The following is a 19,507-nucleotide window of genomic DNA, read 5'->3' as shown; positions in this document are numbered from 1 at the left end:
CCAAGGCCATTCGAGGAGAGATGGAGACCAAGAGCCCCAAGGACGGTCCCGTGCCAGGAGGGAGAGGGCAGCTGAGGGGGCTCTCAGCATGCCTTGGCCCCGGTGCTGGGCCCCTCCACGGTCGCAGGGGTCCTGCCTCGTCCCGGCCGCCGCTTTCCTCCCCCAAACCGACGCTGGGCAGCGCCGGCGTGCGGAACCAGGCTGTGGGGCAGCGCCCAGGGGAAGCCAGGCGACTCCAGGGCCCTCGGTGGGGCGGCGGGGACGGCGAGGGCCCCGAGGCGGCCCGGCGGCGTCGCCATGGCGACGGGGCCTGCCCATGGCGGCGGGGCGGGGCCGGGCCGGGCCGGGCCGCCCTCCCTCGGTCGCCGCTTCCCGCCCTGCCGGCCGGGCTGGGGCGCGGCGGGGGGCAGCGGCGGGCCGGGAGCCCCCAGCCGCGCACCGCGCACCGCACGCCGCCAGCCCGGCGCCGGGCGCAGCCGCCATGCCGGGGCGCGGCCTCCCCGCGCCGCCGCCGCTGCCGTCGGGGAAGGTAGGGGGGCGCCGCGGCGGGGAGCGCGGCCGGCCGGTGCCGCCGGCGGGGGAACGTTTCTGCCGTTAGCGGGGGGGAGCGGGGCTGTCCCGGACCCCCCACCTCAGCCTGCTCAGAAACCGCTCTTTTTTGTTTATTTTCCCCCCTTCTGCTCGAAAAAGAGTTTGGCGGGAGAGGCAGAAACTTGAGGGCAGGAGCGTGCGCGCTCCACCATCTTAGCCCCTGCCCCGCTTTCGGGAGGAGGGTCTGACCCGGCGGCCGGTTACAGCTTCGGGCGCCCCGGCTGGTGCCGGTGCCGGTGCCGGGCCCCGGGCGGAGCAGCGCTGCGGGGCGGAGCGGGCGACCCTCCTGCCTCGCCGCCCCCCGAGGCGCCCGGGGACGGGGAGCGGGCGCAGCTGGGCCGCCCAGCCCTGCCTCGTCCGGAAGAACAGCGGAAACTTCTAGGGGACATCCAGGCCCTGCTGGGATCGGTGGCAGGCTCCCCCTTAGCGGCAAAGTCCCGGTACTCTCCGGGATTTTTAGCCGCGTGTTTCTCTCTTTCCTCTCTGGATGGGCTGCTCCTCCTTCGCTTTGCCTCCGGCAGGAGGAAACATCTGCACTCGGGTGCGGGCTGTAGCGCAACAAGAGTGGCATTTGGTTTTGACTCCCGCTTGGGATCAATGAGCATATTCACCTGTGCTGAGGAAAGAAATGCCAATTTTCCTTCCTGCCGTGATACCCAGGGATAACGGGTGCTAATGGATTCGCCACAGAGTCTGGAGTGGGGGAACAGCAGCTGGGAAGGGAGTGGGAAGGAATTTACAGCTGTGGTCTTTGGGTGTGAAATGCACACTGGAGGATGAACCGCGGCAAGGTGCCTTTGGGACACTTGCAGAGTTTCTAGCTTTACGAGTCTCTGAGGAGCCTGGCGCTTGGTGTTGGACAGGAGACTGCCACGGGACGGGGGAGGAGTGAGGCCTTTTGACTGCTTGGGGCTGCGCTTGGACCTCAAAGGCGGAGATAATGACACGGTTAGTTCTCTCACCGATAAGTGAGAGAAGTCCAGGGAGTGTTTTACGAGAGCACGGTTTGATTCATGGGCAGGTCAGCCAGTTTCTTGGAAACTGTTCTTGATGCAGAGGTGTCCCCTGCCATGTTTGCCCATTTAAGCAGGGCTGTTGCTCTAAGGAGAGTAGTGTCTTGGCTGCTGGAGCTTGGCTGGGAGCATAAAGAGAGGAGCAGAGGGATTTTCTTAGGGCTTTCAGCAGTACTACTACTGGGAGGGGAGCAGCTGGTGTTGCTGGTGGATTAAAATGCTGTTTTCTGTGTTGGTTGTTACCGTACTGACAACTCCTGATGTGTGGCAGCAAAGTCCAACAAACTGTACTGGCTCCATTTCTGAACTGCCAGAAAGCGAGTCATTGCCGCATCCTGCCGAAGGAAAGGAATGCATCTGCTTGACCCTTATGTTGTATTCTGAATTGTTGTCATCAGGGTAATGTTTGTGGGTTTGTGTGTTGTTTGTTTGCTTGTGTTTTTTAATAGTCGAGGCAGTGTTGTTTGAGCATGTGAAATGGATATTTACCACCTTGAGATAGACTTGGAAAAAAATGAAAACTGTAAGTATGGAAATGAGAGGAAAGCCACAAGATTTCCCAGGATAGTAGAGCGTCTCTTTGAGAAACTAAAGAGAATGTACTGAAAGCAAAGGGCATTAGAGCAACCCGGGATATAAGAAAGCAGGCTGAAGATTTATAGCTCAGCTGGGACCTCTCTTCGCATGTGGGTTAGAAGGTTTTGTGCTGAAGGCTGGGTAGGCCCAGGGCATGTTCTCTGTCCTGACAGGCAGTGCAGAACTGCTCACTTTCTTCAGCTCTGATCCCCAAGCGCCATCCTCCTTGTTGACCGCAAGTGGATGTTGAATGCCCCGAAGTGCTTCTTTTGGTAGTGCCCGCAGCTCGCTGCCTTGGGAAATCTTTTGGGACATTCTGTCTGTAGAGAACCATGTGATGCTTTCTGTTCTCCAAAAGCAAGAAGGGCATTTAGTTTCTTTGTCAAATGCTTACAATATGCTTGTCTTTCTCGCATGCCCAGCATGTTTATCTGTTACTAATTTTCATTTTGACAGGCAGATAATAAATAAAGACCACTTAACCGGCAAGGCTGTACTTTCCAGAGGTGATTCAAATTCAGTAGAAGCTTTGCTGTTGAGTTATTCTGCTTATCATCCTTGATAACTAGCTTAGATGGATTAGAGTTAAACCTTTGTTTTGTTGGGCACTCTGGGGACAGAGGCAAATGCAGTGCTTGCTCCAAGTTTAAGAAGTTATCCAATCAGGTCTTGATGCCACAGAGTCTGACTGTTAAGCGTGGGAGATGCTGGTCATTTCATAATTGCCCAAGAAGTGTCATATTCTTTTGGATCCCCATGAATGCATCATCCAGGGCAGTTGATTCTCTCTTCCTTTTGTAGCACATGGCATTTATTTCCCAAATTGATACCAAACCATTTCCTTTCTAAATGGAGGCTGGAGAAAAGGCTTATTAGTCCACTGTTAAGCCCACGAGAATGGGGAGGAACCTCTCTTAAGCTCTTTTTGAATCTGGTTAATTTTGATGATCAGCTCTCTTAGGCATCAAGAACTGAGGTATAAGCTCTTCAGGGAAGTATTTTTTAACAGAAGGATTTAAGTACTGGTGGCTGATATGTCTATTGGCAGGGTCCCAAGAGCTGGCTGGAAGAGGCCTCTGTTATAAAGGAAATGCTGAAATAAGACTTCTAATTAAGTTGCATAGCAGCTCCTTAAGGACTGAGAAGAATCTCCACAGGGAGGAAGGGAGTGGGATGTTGCTCGAAAGAAATTCTCTGTTGCAATTGAACACTGACAGTGAATGAATGAGCCTGGTCTTGTCCAAATGTGATTCAATAATATTGTATCTGAGGGGTACCAGTCTGTGGGCATTGTTTTATCCAGACAAGACAATAAGAAGAGACATTGTTGTCTTAATTGTATCCATGAAGTGGAATGGAAAGGCAGTGGAATGGAAAGGACAACAGCATGATTATCCTGTTTATGGGATTTTTCTCTGTTCTTCACCTCTAAATGGCTTTACCAACTGCTGCTGGAAGTGAAAGCAAAGGCTGAAATGTGTGAATAGGCCTGTCATTCACTGGTGGTTTCAGCAAAGAGCAAGTGGGTGTCAGCGATTAGCCTTGTGCACACTGCTGGGTTGAACTCCAGGGTCCACTGTCTGGCTTTGGGCTGTGCTTTTGAAACGGTGGCTTCAGCAGAGTCTGTGGGTGATCCTGAAATTGGGCATCTAAGTAAGGAGCAGCAGTGGAGCAGAGTCCCTGTACCAGTTAGCGCTCTGTAACCTGACTTTTCAACTGGGGCATCGCATCTGAGGGTGGAAGCCTGGCACAGGACAGGCCGAGGACCAGTCTGAGGTTTCTGTCGTCACTATGGCACTGACAGGCATCACCGCTATGTTAAATAAGTAACTACTTGAGGTGCTATATGCCAGCTCTTTTCAAAGTCTGTCTCAACTTTTGCGTAGCTCACCAGCTAATCCGGTCAAGGCACTCGTGCCTGTAGTCAGCAGACACAGGACTGATGGGACTGGTGCCATAAGTAATCCCCAGTCAGGTTACTGTAAGAGTAATCATATGCCAGAAAAACCCTGGGTTTGTACTGATCTGAGGTAAATTTGTCACCTAGACTTCTTTGCTGGTCAAGTGTAGGATGCCATCTATGTGTGGCAAAGACCCAAAAAGGGGGACCATAAAAAATCTTCCTCACAAGAAATTTGAAACTTTAGGACTCCTTTGTTTAGGTTCGATAACATGTATTGATAACTTCATTCCTGTCTTTTCTTCAAGTAGTAATATTGCACAGTAAAACTGAAGGGAAATCAAGCATAGGCTGAAAGAATTATGTTCTCCTGGAATGAACACTGCAAGTTTTGGTATAATCCTCATTAATTATTTCAATACCTCTTCGCCTCCCCAGATTAGGAAAACCAGCTAAAACTAGCGTAATGTTAATTCCAGGAATTTAACAGGGCAGAAAACAGTAATAGCAGTGATGATTAAAGGTTGTTTTTTAGTAATCAAACTTGTTAAGAGTCGGTGAATAAAGTAGGGTCTGCTTTACATTTACTGTGAGGCTTCTTTTTGTTGTCCCATCGTTGGTCCTTTGCTGAAGGTGATGTGCCTGTGGCAGCCACCCGCTGAGTGACTCTGGGGGGGTTGGGGTGAAGTCCCAGGGCGCAGCTGGGGCCGGGCTCGGGAGAGGAGCAGTTGCTGCACGGCCCGGCCAGGCTGCTTCGCCAGGCCTGGGGCAGGAGGCGCCTGCCTGTGGTTCCGCACAGCCGGTTCCCAGGCCCCCTGCGCTGCAGCGAAAGCTGTCGCTCGGTTCTGGCCTCATGGGCTGGGAAACAGCAATGTTTATGCGATGAAAGGGAGCAGAAGATGGCTTTTCCTGAGTACTGCCTTTGCCCATACATATGTTGGCCCAGAGCCAGGATGGAAACTCTCTGCTCATGAGCAGAGAGAGAGAGATGGGAGGAGCGAGAGACAGAGAGGGGCCCAGAAGCAGAGGGAGTTAAAATAAAAACACCAACCCACTCAGAGAAAAGCCTCTACCAGATGGGCCTGGCTGTCCCAGCAGGTTCGCCGCACAGGCGGCTTCACGTGCGCCTTTGACTGGGTCTCACGTAGGAGTGTGGGTATGGGACATGGATCATTTAAAAGTTCATGGTGGAAGATCAGAGTAGAAGCCAAAAGCAAGGCAGCTAGACAAGTAAGTTGGCTGTCGGTTGGTTCTGTGTACGATGCCTAAAGTAGGACTTGCAAATTGCTACTGATGCTGTGCTCCAGCATTAGTTAACAGGGTAGATGTTGCTGTGGTGAGCCAACCTGAGGGTTTGGAGGGACTTTAACTATGGCATCTTCTAACTACGGCAAGTCTTGTCTTCTCTGTAATTATGTCAGTGTCACTAATGCTGGTGGAGGTTTGTATCACAGATCCTGTTCCTTCTAGCACGGATAGAGCGGAGAGCTAATGACCTGGTTTGGGAGCTGTGGGAAGATGAGCTCTGCTGGTAAATGCTGGCAGCTCTATTTTCCTATGCCCAGCTCTTGTTAGGCATCACATAAGTAATTAGGTTTGCTGAACAATTTATTGTACAGGATGCTGCTCTTGCTTGGAAAGCTCTGGTCTTGGTTAGATGCCTGTGTAGGAGACTGTGCCTGGTGGAAAATACGGCCTTGCTGAAGCAGTCCAAAGCTTGGCTGTGAGCCTGTTTGAAAATCTGGCCCGGGCACTTAAGGTGCCAAGAGCTGATGATGGTTAGGGGTGGCTTGACTGGGGAAAGATGCCGCCTTGCCTGGAAGTGAATGAAAGAGTTTTGCATAGGGTCCCAGCCAGCCTTTGAGACTCCTGGTTCTGCAGATCCCTGAAGGCAGGTGGCTCCTGACCAAGTTCAGGCACAGAAGTTAGGTTTTCAGAAAACTTACTGTGGACTCCAGCAATCCACTGGAGAGACTGTTTTGGGAGCAAGGGCTTATTGCTCTTAAAAAACAGAATCATTTTAAATTATTTCATACAGTGCCCCTGGTTCAGCAAATCATTTAAGCAGACATGTATTTCTAAGTGCACGCTTAAGTCCACCCAGCAGAGTAGTTGGGCTCCCAATTCAGTACATCATTTCCACTCAGGAAAGTCTGGACTGGACTTTGTGCAACACTAGCTTAAATCTTGTTGAAGATAGTGGGCTTTGAGCACAGCTTAAAATTAAACACCTGCTGAGGTGTTTTTCTAATTACAAACAGTCTCTCGCACACACAGTAGTATTCAGGAGAATCATATTAGCGATGTCCGTGAACATTGCTTTCTCCTTAATATCCTGTGAGACTTTCTGCCAAGTTCTTGCTGACAAGTCACATTACTGTACGCAGTTCAGGTGAGATGCTGTCACAGCACTGGTATTTTGCTGGCATTGTGGATAGACATGCATATGTGAACAATTAAATCAACCCATCAGGGTGTCATCTAGAGAGAAACAAATGCTGAGCTTGCTTTGCAGGAGGGGGGCGGATAAAATCCCCCTCTGTATCTTTCGCTGAAAGCTTTTCCCTGCTGCAGATGTGCAGCTGCTGCGGTTCTTTGCCAAAAGCCAGCCATGACTTACGGAGCTGGGGAACGTGCACACATCTGTTTGCAGAGGAGAGCAGTGAAGAGGCTTGGTTTTCCCATCCTTGGGGATTGTGTTCTCATGATAGATAGAGCCAATTTTCACGGAGAGAAACGACAAATTTCACAGGGCAGCATTAGGGCACTTCATAAATATGAGTTTCACTCACCAGTGTCAGCCAAACAACAAAACGTTCTGGCATGTACCTGAATTAAAAAGGAAAGAATTCCCAGAGACTTTTCAGACTATTGGAGCTTTTTTTAATGAAAAATGTTAAGCCCCCTCAGAAGATGGGTATGTATCCCAAGTGCAAAAATACAACATGTTTCAGCTGTGAAACATGCTGTGAATTCTACTTAAGGAAAACAGGTTTTGTGTTTCCTTTTGGGTAGGAGCTGAGGCTTGGGTTATCCAGAGCTCAAAGTGCCATGTATTAGTAAGGGAAAACGCCTCTTACTAAAATCGAGAAGACTGTCTTCCCCAGCATATGTAGTGGTCTGCTTTTATACTTCAGAGATCAACATCTGGCCAAAAACAGACCCTGAGGCATCCTCCACAGTCTGCTGAAGTCAATGGGAGTTTTTCCATGAATTCAGTGAGCTTGAGATCAGGCTGTAATTGAGAATCTGTTTTTTCCTGCCCTGACATGTTAGGCTGTATATGCAGCAATTTGTAGTCAGACTTTGCAAACTTACAGAAAAGGGGTATGTAAGATATTGAGCTTTTTCCAGATGATGTAAGAAACCCTGATCTAGTTGGCCCCATTATTCAATTTTGTCAAGCTCAGAGAGAGGACTGAGAGGACTTTCCTACTGGGAAATTAGTGGTAACTCCAGTAACTGTTTTTGCATCAGATTTCTCTCTCTTTCCCCTGAGATTATTATGAGTGACTCCAAGTTGAAGTTTTGCCGTTGTGTCACCTCTAGCATAGAATACTTCTGTACTTGCGCTGGGGAAAGATACTGATAGCTCTTGCCACTTAGTCTGTGCTAAAGCTTGCCCCACTGGCATCCTCTTGTTTGCACAGTAGGAAACTTTCTTTGTAGGAGGACTTAGTGTACAAAAATGCAGTGAGGAACCAAGGGTTCCTCTGTTACATTCCTGAAGTCCTCCATTAGTCAGAGAAACACGCTTCTGGGTGTGTTTCAGGGAAGAATAGGATTGCCTCTAAAAGCCATAAATTTCATAAGACATTGTCAGAATTCACTGAGATTTTTTTTTTAAACTAACATATTCTGACATGTAATAGATTGTTTAATGTCCCACTTGCTTAATATTTGCTTGCATGGGGAAAGCAATTTTTTCTGATCTGAAGGAATCTGGAAATTTTATCAGAAACAGAGGGCTTTCTCTTTAGAAGCAGTGGAGTACTTCAACTCTGACCAGCAATCACTGCAGAAATAAAAATTCCAGCTCTTCTGTTCTTCAAACAAAACTATTCACATATGTGATCCCAGTCCCTCTGCTAATTCACGCTAAAGGCAGCTTTCTGTTCAAGTTTTCTTTTTACTTCAGGCTCCCTGTGAAGATATGCTCTTTGAAAAATCAAGCCTGATCTTGGATTACAGTGGTTTTCTTTCTGTCTATTTTTAAGTAGAAAGAAATTTTCAAAAATGTCTGGAAACAGATCATCACCAACCTGTTCTTTTTTCTGGCAGGACCTATGTAGTTTATGTGTCTCTGTTGCACGTGTACTTTATTTATTTATTTTTTTAAACCTGTGAACAAAATTCTTCTATAGAAGACTGTTTTGGTATGCTTTATAATGAAATACTTGAATGCAGAACTAAGCAGAAGATTGTATAATGCAACTTTTCTTAAGAAATTGCTTCAAAGAGGAAGGAAAACTTGATGATGCGCAGTGAGATGTACGTGGATGAGGTCACCAGAAACACAAGGCCAGTTCTTCAGCTGGTATAAACTGTCGTAGCTCCGTTAACTTTAGCCGAGCAATGATCTGGCTGTGAGCTTGGAGTTTTTTGTTGTTATTTTGGAGGAGATGTTGTCATATTTCTTCTTCTATTTGTGGCTGTGTTTAAAAAAAAAAAAGAAAAACTATCTGAAGAAAGGTAGGCTAGCCCCTTCTTTCTCATTCCTTTCTTTTTCCCTTCCGAAAATATTTGGTGGGGAGGAGGGGAAGCTTAAACAAAATGTTTTAGATCTTTTAGAGGGAGAGTATAACCTCTCCTCCCATAAATCTAGATAAATTTTGATAGGAAATGTCATTACAAAATAAAGAACCCAACTCATGTTTGGTGTAATCTAAAGATGACATACATTTTCTTAAATGTTTCTCTCTGTTTTTTTTCTTTTTTCTTCCCCCCTCCCCACACTGTGAATTTAGTTTGAACTTGGCCAAAACAGTTTCAGATGATCGAAAACCATAAATAATTTATTCATCCAGCAAAGCTCAGATCTATGTGTGATTTATACAAATTAAATTGCTGAGGCCATGCAGCTGTGTTTCAGTTATGTGAGTGGGATCCGTCTTGCCCAGCTGAGTTAGCTTCTGGACTCTTTCTGGTCAGTAGAGAGAAACAGGCACTTTTACAGTGCAGTTCTCTGTTGTCGTTTGTGAGACATCTACTTCAGGAAAAGAGAGTACTTCTAGGGCATGAATCACCCCTCATGAGTATTAAAGAGGCTGAAAGATTAGCTCACACGTGGACATCCAGAATTAGTGGAGGTGGATCTGCCTGCTGTTCCAGTTTAATTCCTGCACAGGATGCTCTGTTAATCTGAAGTATCCTAGGAGAATATTTAATGTATAAGCTGCTTACTCTTATTTCAACATACAGTATTTTCAAAAAACTCTTACCAAACATATGACCAGAGGCAGAACTGATTTCTTGTTCATCATCATTCTTACCTGTCATCAAAAGTCAATGTATAGATTTGTGTGAAGAAGATCTAAAGAAAGGGGATTTCTTAGTTTTATAGGATATTATAGGACTGTATTTTGAAGTAGTGTGCATCTCTAACATTCCTTTTGCTTGGAAATGCGTATAGGCAAAATCAACTTCTTGCTAACCTATATTTAGTGCTGATATTTCTCCTCTGTCTTATTTTTCTTTTTAATATTAAAGTAATGGACCCTCGAAGAGAAGTGGATGGCCAACTTTTATTAAGTAAATGCTGTCCAATGTGAATGTATGGATTATTACTTATGGAAGAGATGGGAAGAAGGATGCCTACTTGAATGCTAAACATTTTACCAGCCAAGAAGTAAATCAAGTACAGCATTACATAAGCTCTTCTTGGGCCTCTTCTAGTTGAAGAAAATGTTTGGGGAATTTCCCCTGAAAGACCAAGTTTAGGTTTACTTTGCCAGTAATGTCTGCCAATTGTATTGCCAATAAAGAAATTGTAGTCTTTATCAAAAGATCCATTGTGTTTGGCCATGGATAACTGAAACAACATAATGCAGCTTCTGCCTTTATATAAAGAATATGATTCTGGTGATTCTGGTGAGGCACGTCTAACTGGCCCATTAATAGTATCTAATCTAGGGTGTATGTACATTTACTAAAGTCAGCATCATCTGTAGAAAAAAAAATATTTATGTAAGAGCCTCCTTCATGAGCTGGACCTTTATAGCTGAGTGTATAACGCTTGTATTTCTTGGGTGGGGGAGAGCGGGAACTTCACAGAGGAACTCACCCGTCATCAGGCTTTTACCCCATTGTACTGCCAGGTGAGCAGCCATGGAGGCCACCTGTCTCCTAGGCCTCGTCTTGTGCTCTTGGAGACCTCTTCCCTCACCCTGGGGAAACCTCTGTGCTCTGCTTCATGCTGTATGAAGCCTTGTAGGACTTGTCCCCTCTGTAAAGTTTTATGAAATTGAAGTGTGTGTGTGTGGGGGGGACGACTGTGTGGGTTTATGTGGCCTTGTGCTGGTGGGGGGCAGAAATGAGGTGAGTGTGAATGGCGGGAGTGGGGGGAGAAATGCAAGCCACACTAAAATCACTTGCATCAGTGCCTTCAGTAGAGCAAGGGTTTCACCTCAAGTTGGACTGCAAACAAGGGGTGTTTGAGTCTCGAGATGAAAGAGGATGATGTTTATTGAATCATTCAGGGGATAAGGGCTTCCGCAGAGGACTGGACTCCAGAAGAATCCTACTTTGGTATTTTGTTTTAGGTTGTGTAAAATGTGCCCTTGTGAAATGCATTCAGCGCTGGCTTCTTTGTAGTAATGAGCATTTCCTGTGCACAATAAACAGTATTGGGGCCTGGTCCAGCACAACGTTCAAGTATCGTGGGTGGAGTATGCCCTTGTGGTTACCCTGGAATACAAAACTTGGATGCACTTTCTCAGGGTTGGAAGCTGCTGTAAGAATATGCTCTGCTTCATTCAGGAGATAAGGGCTTGATGTAGGAATTTGTGCACGGATTCTCTGCCTCTGCTCTACTATGAAACGTTTGAAATATATATACGTGTATGAGAGTAAACAATGGAAATAGAATGTCCTCTAGAGTATGTATTACATTCAGCACATCCCTTGGAGGAGGGTAGTGAACAATACATGCCTGTTTGATAAATCCCCAGTTTCTAGGTTTTCTGCCATGAGAAACCCAAAGAAATGCTTCAGGGAAAAAAAAGAAAAAAAGAGGCAAAGATTTCTCAAGTAAATACTTTCAAGACTTCTCACTTTTTAAAAAAAAAACTTAGTCATGAAATAACTTTAAGCTGCTTTAAAAAATTAAACCCTGATCTTCTCTGTAAGTAAAATGAATTTGGGAAGCAAATATTTTCTTTTTCTAGTAAAATAGTGAGAATTTATACCGCTTATCAGTATTTGTCAAGGCAGTCTTATTGGTGGATTCATGCCTAATAGCTTTCACTGAACTGCTGAAATTTATCAGGCACTGCAAAATCCCTGGGGGCAAAAGATCACAGAAATGTGTTAGTAATAGCATAATTTTGCATCTTGTCTTAGCAGCCGTTTTTGCTGCTTGCTTGCTGGTCAGCTGGAGAGTTTTAAGAGATGACAGGCAAAAAAAATCTTTTGAGGAGGGAAAGGCACCTAGTAACAGTGTTTTTAAAGGAAGTGGAATTGCAGTGATTTTTTCTTCTTCTTCTTAACAAAGGGAGTGGATGCTTTCTTTTACAGTGATTTATGCCAGGTTATTGTATGATAATTCAAGTTGGAAGGGATTGTGGGAGGTCTGTAGTCCAGCCTGCTGCCCAAAGCAGGGTCAGCTCTGAACTCCGACCCGGTTACTCAGGGCTTTGTCCAGCTGGATCATGAAAACCTCCAAAGATGGAGACTGCAGTGCTGTTCCAGTGCTTTAGTGTCCTCATGGTCAAGAGCTTTTCCTTATATCCAGTTTCTTGTTTGCTGATATCCTTTGTTGTGTCAACTTGGGCCCGTGGTCTCTTGTCTTCCCACCCAAGAGAGAAGCACACAAGGAAAAGGCTTCAGTGTGCTGCGCTGACAGTTGGTTTTGTTTTAGGAGTAGCAAAATGTTTAAAAAGTGATTGGAGAAAGTAGGAACCTAAGCCGCATGTCAGAAAGGGATTCAGACCCTTAAGTGGCAGTCTGGATCTGGGACTTTGACATGCTCAGGTGCAGAGCATCTGGGTGGGTCTGTCCATGCCGTGAGCTGCCCGGACATTTAGACTGTGTCTGAATTAATCGGTTCTTCTGGGAAAGCTGCTCTGAGGACTGGGACTGCTCAGGCACGTCCCATGCCAGCAAATTGTGCCAGCTCTGTATAGCTTGATGAATCCAGCACTTGACTATGTAGATATACCTTGTAAGTGCCAGAAATTTAAAGTGCATGAAGGTGCAGATTTTTTTTTTTTCCAGAAATACCTAGATAATGCCCCCTCTTGCAATCAGTGGGAAAGGAATGAGTGCTTAAAATTTTTTTCTTTTTGAAATTCTGTTAGACAGTTTTGCGGGGGGGGTTGTTTTGTTTTGTTTTGTTTTAATCTGGTCCTTGGTCAGTTTCGAAAATGGGTCTTAGTCTTTGAAGTCATATTGTCACTTCTGAAAATTTTACCTTTCTGGATTTTCAGGGTTTTTTTTTTTTTTTCCTACCAAGATGGCGGAAAAATATGCCACTTGGCCATCTTGTTGTCCTTCCAGCATTTTTACCTGAAAGTACCAAGAGAATATCAGGTCTATTTTTTTCCCTCCTGTTACACAGTTTTGTGTGCAGTCTGAAACTGTACCAAAGCCTATGGGGGAAATGTGTGCGTAATCACAAGCAGTAGGCTTGCTGCTTTCACTTTTCCCTGTGTTGGGAGAGAGTAAAGGGTCTTTCCCTAAACCATCTTGTGCTCTGATTGCTAACAGATTACTGGAGGGATCTGCTGGGAGGGGGACATGGATGCACAAGTTGAGATAGATAGATAGATATAGATAGATAGATAGATATAATATATATTCATTTTCCTTTGCTTTCTTGTCCAGGGTGCCAGTGTCAGCGCAGGGGGTAGCCCTTACATTTTCCCCATGTCATTACCCTCCTGGCACACTCGGCTCCTGCCGCACCCCGTCGGTGGAAACGTGCAGTCCCTTCTGCTGGGATCCCTGCCGGTGCCTGTGAGGGAGAGAAAATCCAACCCTGTGCGCGAGTGAAATGGGGAGGCGGAAGAGCTGCTTTCTTCTGCTTCAGGCCGGGGTTTGGGTTTTTTGGTTAGATTATTTTTTCCCCCCTTTTATTGGACAGGAGTGCAATGACCCACTTAACCACATCAACTTGGCTTGCTCCCTCCCCCACACTTCCTTTCCCCCCGGGAGGGCCCAGGCTCTCAGATTTCCTCCCCAGCGCGGGGCGGATGGCAGCTCTCACAGCTACATTCTTCTTACTACAAGAGAAAGGGAAAAAGTCCTCTCCACGCGGGCAGATGGCTGACTGTTTCCTGGCAGCCCCGCTACCGCGTCGTTTTTCCTATTGTCCTGACCAATGTGTGCGCACACGCACACACACAGCAGCTTTCCTCCTGGAAAAATAAATAAATGCAAGCCAGGGTTGCAACCTCTGCAGCCTTTTTGCAGAGGGTTTTTTGGAGCTGTGCAGGTTTCCTCCTCATGGGTGGGTGATGGGTGAATTTCTGGCGGCTCATAAGCTTCCCCAGTCTCCGTCGGGGAAGGATGACTGAAGGGGTACTGTGGGCTGCGTGGCTCCTTTCTGTGCGAGATGCTGTCTTTCTTCTAACAGATTCTGCCTTTGTACTGGCTGAGATATTTGGGAGAGTGGGGGTGGGAGGGAAGAGAAAGTTGGGCAAGGGAACCAGGGCCTCCAGAGCTAAAAACAGTCTACAGATGACTTTTTGCTTTTCTGATGCTTAGCAGAAAGACTCTAGCAGCAGGTCATGGACTCAGAGCTGGTACAGGAAAGCCTCTTGGAGCACACAGCTCCTGGGACTCTGCAGATGGTGCCCCAAGGTTGTGGTGATGGACACTTCAGGAAGCTGTGTGCTGAATCCTCATCAGGAGGGGAAAGAGTCAACATCCTGCAGGGTAAAGGCCGCTGAGAGAAAGATCTGCTGAGGCTTGGTTTGTCTTCCCTGATGGTAACTTGGAAGAAGTTGAGGTTCTTCATTTTAGTGCTTTCATTTCCTTTCTCTGTGAGACAATTTGTCTTCCTGCCAGGAAACTTTGCAAAGTTGCTCCTCGAAGGGACCTCTCTGCGTCCCATTTATGCTAGAATAGTGGAGGTTATCTCACCACATTTGAAAATGTAATCCATGAGCTGAACACTATATTTTAGTGTCAGATTGTTTCCTATGCTGTCAAATGTTTCGGTTTCTTATAAGCATAATAGTAGTTCTTTCTGCTTCTTTTTACGTTAGAAGCAATTTGCTGATATAGAAGGAATGGTATATTTGTAACACGGCATTTCTATCAGAGGAGTAAAAATAGCTGCAGAAGTTGGCTGCACTGGTGTAGAAATGTGTTTTTGCCTATATAATTGCATCTTTGTGGGGACTTAAGCCAGTTCCACGGCATCTGTTAATGATCCTGCCTCTCCACGTGGCTAATACAGTTCTGCTGGCAAATGACTGATACTATAAATCTGGTCCATGTTTCTGTTGTTTTTTCCACATTGACTACAGTCATCTTGTTTGTGGGTAGGTTCAAAGCAAACAGGTGTGAAACACTGGCTCTGCTGATGTCAGCAGCAAGCTCATGTTCGCTTCAGTAACACAGGATTCACCATTAATGTCTTCTCCAGCTTTGACTTAAAGTAATTGGATCTTCCTATATTAGGCTGTAGAGCATAAGTAAATATTATTCCATTTTGAAAGGGGCTGAGCAGTCCTACCGGTTTTGGTCTGTGCACACGTTCACTTACGCACAAGATTTGAAACACACAGAGATGATGCGATATTGCCAAGTACTGGCATGGAAGAGCTGTCCTCTACTCCTGCCTTCGCTTCTCAGCATCTCAGTTTCTCCATCTGGAAATCTGTTTTTTGTTCATGACTTCCTTTGAGAAAGCTTAGGTTGAAACATGACATTCCACTAAACATAGTAGTTAGAATTCATTTTAGCAGCCAGTTTGGGAAATACTGAATCTATCTCCTCCTTTCCACGTGAATGTTTTCTTAATATTTGTTAACCTATCTGTAGGAGTGAAGACTTACCATGTTTCTAAGTGGTAATACAGATCATACTCGCTACCAGAAGCAAGTGCTTCTGAGCATTAAATTAGAAAAAGAAAAAAAGATTGTTACTGTTTTCTTGATATGGTCGTGTAGCATCCTACCACCAGTCCTGGAAATGCTGTGTTTCCAGCTGAGGGTGTGGTTGTCTGAGGGAAACTGGAGGGTTGTCGAATACCCTTTGAGTTGTTGAGCTTTTCTTCTGTTTGTTGTGTGTTTAGGGCGAAGAACAAAGGGAAAATAAGACAATGGCAAATGTGGGACAAGCTTAATAATAGTGAGTGCAACTTGCCCCACCTTTAACGGAGCACAATTCATATTGTAAGACCTTGTTTTCAATTCTTTGTTTTCAGGTCAAATTTTCTGTTTCAATCTGCAGTTTTCCATGCTGAATGTTTGCCTCTGGCTGAATTACTTTTGAAAACCTTCAGCCAAAATGTTTCAGCTGTTGCAAAGACTGAGGCTAGGGGAAAAAATGTGCTGTTTCCCCTGCTTCAAAAAGTACATCAGGGTTTTCTTTTGCTAAGAGTAATCCTATGCTTTGGAACCAAAATGTTGTATGCTGGTAAGGGATGCTCCTTGGATGAAGAATGCATCCTTTGCCACTGCTGTGTCATCTCCACCTTAACTTTTCCAAGCCTCTGTGAGAATAAAATTTCAGCTTGCACGTGTTCAGCAGAGGTTTCTATTTTTAGTAGCTAAAATCTTCAGTGTCTTCATCATTCCTGACTGTTGTCCTTCCCAGTGCCCTGTGCCAGGCAGGTGATACTTGTGCTACCCCTGTGGAGCACAGCCTACGAGCTTCAACAGATTGGTGGTGGAGGGAAGTGATATACAGGAGGTGAGAGTAGTTTTTTTCAAGGGTCTCACTGCTTTATTACTGAATGGGGCTGGTCCAAAGGTGTGGTTGAGACCCAGGGTGACCCAGCAATATTGCTCATAGCAGATCCTGCTGACTCCCCTCTTCTCATTGCTATGGGTTAGCCTCTTTCCAAGCAGAGCCTTGTGTCATCACAGCCCTAGCACTGGGACTATAATAAAGCCTCAATCTTGGAGTCAGAGTGGGACTATACCCCAGGAATATACTTCTGGGGTTTAGTGGTACCTGTAGATCTCAGCCCCAGGATCAGTGGACTAGACTACTAGGAACTTGTTTCTCATGTGCCATCAGTCATTCCTCTGGCACCCCAACAGAAGAAAGTTGGAAGCTGCTTGATTTACTGTTATCCAGAAGAGGCAAAGCCTCGCCTGGAAAGGGAGGAAAAGAACAACTGGGGCAATGATACGGACATAAAGGTGCCATCTTTCTGCTTCTGAAGAAATAAATACTACATCGTGCAACCAGGGGTACTGCAGTGAAGGAGAAGTGTGGGATCTACTCAGGCTTTTGACAGTGGAAATGCACATATGAAATGAGTCCAGTGTCTTCAATGTGTATGTGCAGACTGTCTGTGTAGGGCAGGCCTAGTCTCAGATAAGCACGTGGATGTGCAAAAGCTGTATCCAGGAGTTCAGTATGTCTGTTAGCCAGGAGAGAGGCATAGTTTCAACTATCACTGGGGATCTAAAACCTGGGACAAATATGCAAGCTCCTCAAATTCTGCCCACATAAAGGTGGGAAAAAAGACCATTAAAGTTAATCTGATGTCATTAAAGTTAATCTGATATCGAGTAGCTTTGTTTTGGGAAGACTAGGCCTGGGGTCACGTAGGAAAACTGGAAGCTGGAGGGAAGCAGCTTTTGGGGTACCTTGAGTGGTGGAGGTTTTCTGAGACTGGGAGCCACAGAGTGCAGAGGAGGCTGTCTCTATCCGAACAGGGAGGCAAAGCTGGGCGCTGAAGGAGGACTGAGAGCCAGTGAAACTGGGGGGAATCCTTATCTTGGGCAGGGAGACAGGAGTAAGACAATGAAGAGACTGCAGCTAGGAGCCGTTGTAGCAAGTCCTTGGGATGGAGGAAAGGTATCCTGAAGGACTAAGGATGAACGAGGACTGGCTAAGCAGTGATATGAGAGGACAAGTCTGATGCTTGCAGTGCTTGTGAAGAGAGGGCCACAGGGAACTGGTGATGGGGAGAGAAAGGAGGACGGGGAGGGTCAGAGAGGGTCTGGCTGACGCAGCTGATGGTGAGTGTGAGCAACATGGGACTAGGAGTGGGTGAGGAAACTGGGACTTGAACAGTGACTTCAGAGAGAGAAATTGGGGCTGTCTGGGCAAGGGGAGATCCGAGGAGCAAAGACTGGTGCTGAGTTGGTGAGGAAAATGGTATGGACAAGGACCTTACATGAGGAGGTGAGAGGACTGTGGTGGGGACAGATCAGAGAAGATTTTTGCAAGCAGGGGTCGTGCTTCCTTTCAAAGCCTGGGATGGAGACTGTGATTGATTGATTGATTTTGAAGCTCCTTGTTCCTCTGCTGCTGACAGGTATGTGCAAAACCCCTGGAAAAGTGTCTGTCCCATCCTCCTCCTGGAGCTGCTGTTGTTATCAGCTGTTCCACTAACTCAGACGGTAGAGGTCTGTTCAGTGGAGCCAAAGCATCCAGCCTGTCTGATAACCCTGTGTGAGTGCCAGTACTGTGCCACACCATAGAGTTTCAGTGTTTCTTTTTCAGTTTGCATTTAAACAAACAAACACAAAGTTGCATCTTCATTCATGTTCTCTGAATGCAATTTCTGTAGGTGTGAGGTCAAGCACTCAGGGGTGGAGAAGTGCCACATTTATGGCTGTCTGTGCAGTTTTAGTTTTATTAATGTTTTAATGTTTAATGTCTATGCAGTTTTAAGTTTCCCCCATGTGTGTATGCTACAGTGGTCACAGGCTTGACTGCACAGCCACAGACTTTTATCTGAGACTTCTTGGGCCTCACTCAGTGTAGCAGAAGGGACCTGCTCTGGAGGTGAATCAGGGTAATGTAGTGAGAGAAGCTGGTGTCTGCAGGGATTCTTGCTTAATGTGGCAGGTAGTGAAGGGGAAATGACTAAGAGCCTTCCCACTCTGCCCCTTCCCAGAGCTCTCTGCAATGTTGGACAAACCCTTAGAGCAGCATCTCTGCCAGTTGCAACCTGCTGTGTGTTTCCAGCCCCTGGGTGCCGCACTTGAGACAGTGGGGCTGGCCTCACCTCCACCCAGAGCCCCACAGCTGCTTGTGAAGGCAGTGGGAGTTGCACTTGTAACTGTCTGAAAAGTCAACTCCTGTTTGTACTCTAAAGAAGTGGTAGTTTTGACTGTAATCTGTATACCTTGGTTCCCCGTTTGTGCAGTTACATGGTAAGCAATAAATGTGCTTGAAGGGAAGAAGTGAGGAAAAGGCAAAATATTCTATGTCTGTCTTCCAGCAATGTAGTCTCATCCCTTACCTTGCATGTGCTTTGATGCTTATCAGGTTTTTCACAAGTGACTAACCTCACTACCCAAGGAGAAAACTTTTGACTTTTTTTCCTCTTTGATTTCTTTGCCACTTCAGTGAGTCAAACTAGCTCAGCAAGAGCTTTGACAAGCGTCAGACCTGATACAAGGGAGCAGGGGGAGCGAGAATGGAGATAGGAGTACTCCCAGTCAATGGCAATAAACTGTTAGATCTGATTAGCCATGTTGTTTACCAAGGAAAGGGATGAGACCACATTGCCTGTCAGCCAAGGGTGGAGCAGGGACACAGGGAGAGGCAGGAGAGGCCCTTTAGCCGTAGCAAGCAATTAAATTGGGCTAGCGACATGTAAGTGAGCACAGCTTGTCCTGTGGGCTCAGGAAGAGAGTCAGTAGAATGAATTGTATCATGAAGTTTAAGACCATTATCAAAATGCATAACACGCAGGTTTTCTGCACACAGCCTGAATGCTGACACTGCCAGCTTTTGTGTTGCTAAACTGCAGCATTTTTAAACACCATTAATATAGGGGTGCATGGACAAGAGAAAGGTTGTGATACTTTGATTCCACTTGGGTTTTTTTGAACATACAATTTGTTCTGATACATGGGATTCTCCTGACCCCCATGTACGCACAATGGTAAAATATCATAGATCCAAAAGGAAAAGACAGGACAGAGGGCAAGAGGGGTAGGAGGCTGTGTGGGATCCAGCTCTAAAATGTACTGCAGGAGCATATTGCTTCTCTATCGTTGTACCTTCATGGCTGTGTTTATGTAAGTTTATCCAGCTTTTTTCTTTTTATTTATATTTCTTGGGCTTG

The 19,507-nt window shown here is 46.2% G+C and overlaps 1 protein-coding gene across 4 annotated transcripts in view; it reads left to right on the top strand.

The window, feature by feature from the left end:
• Positions 1-323: 323 nt before the first annotated feature.
• Positions 324-19,507, top strand: part of DENND2A (DENN domain containing 2A) — a 69,222-nt gene continuing 50,038 nt past the window's right edge. For 3 of the 4 annotated variants that reach the window (XR_010389756.1, XR_010389758.1, XM_064514176.1), the window contains exon 1: positions 324-529. The gene's annotated coding sequence lies outside the window, so the exon portion shown is untranslated. Of the gene's footprint in view, positions 530-5,290; positions 5,311-19,507 lie in introns of those variants that run through there. The other variant, XM_026119746.2, reaches the window with a different exon arrangement.

Source organism: Dromaius novaehollandiae, chromosome 1 (assembly GCF_036370855.1).
Source record: "Dromaius novaehollandiae isolate bDroNov1 chromosome 1, bDroNov1.hap1, whole genome shotgun sequence".
NCBI lineage: Eukaryota > Metazoa > Chordata > Aves > Casuariiformes > Dromaiidae > Dromaius > Dromaius novaehollandiae.
Note: the sequence above shows the minus strand (reverse complement) of the source record. Positions and strands in the feature narration are given on the sequence as shown.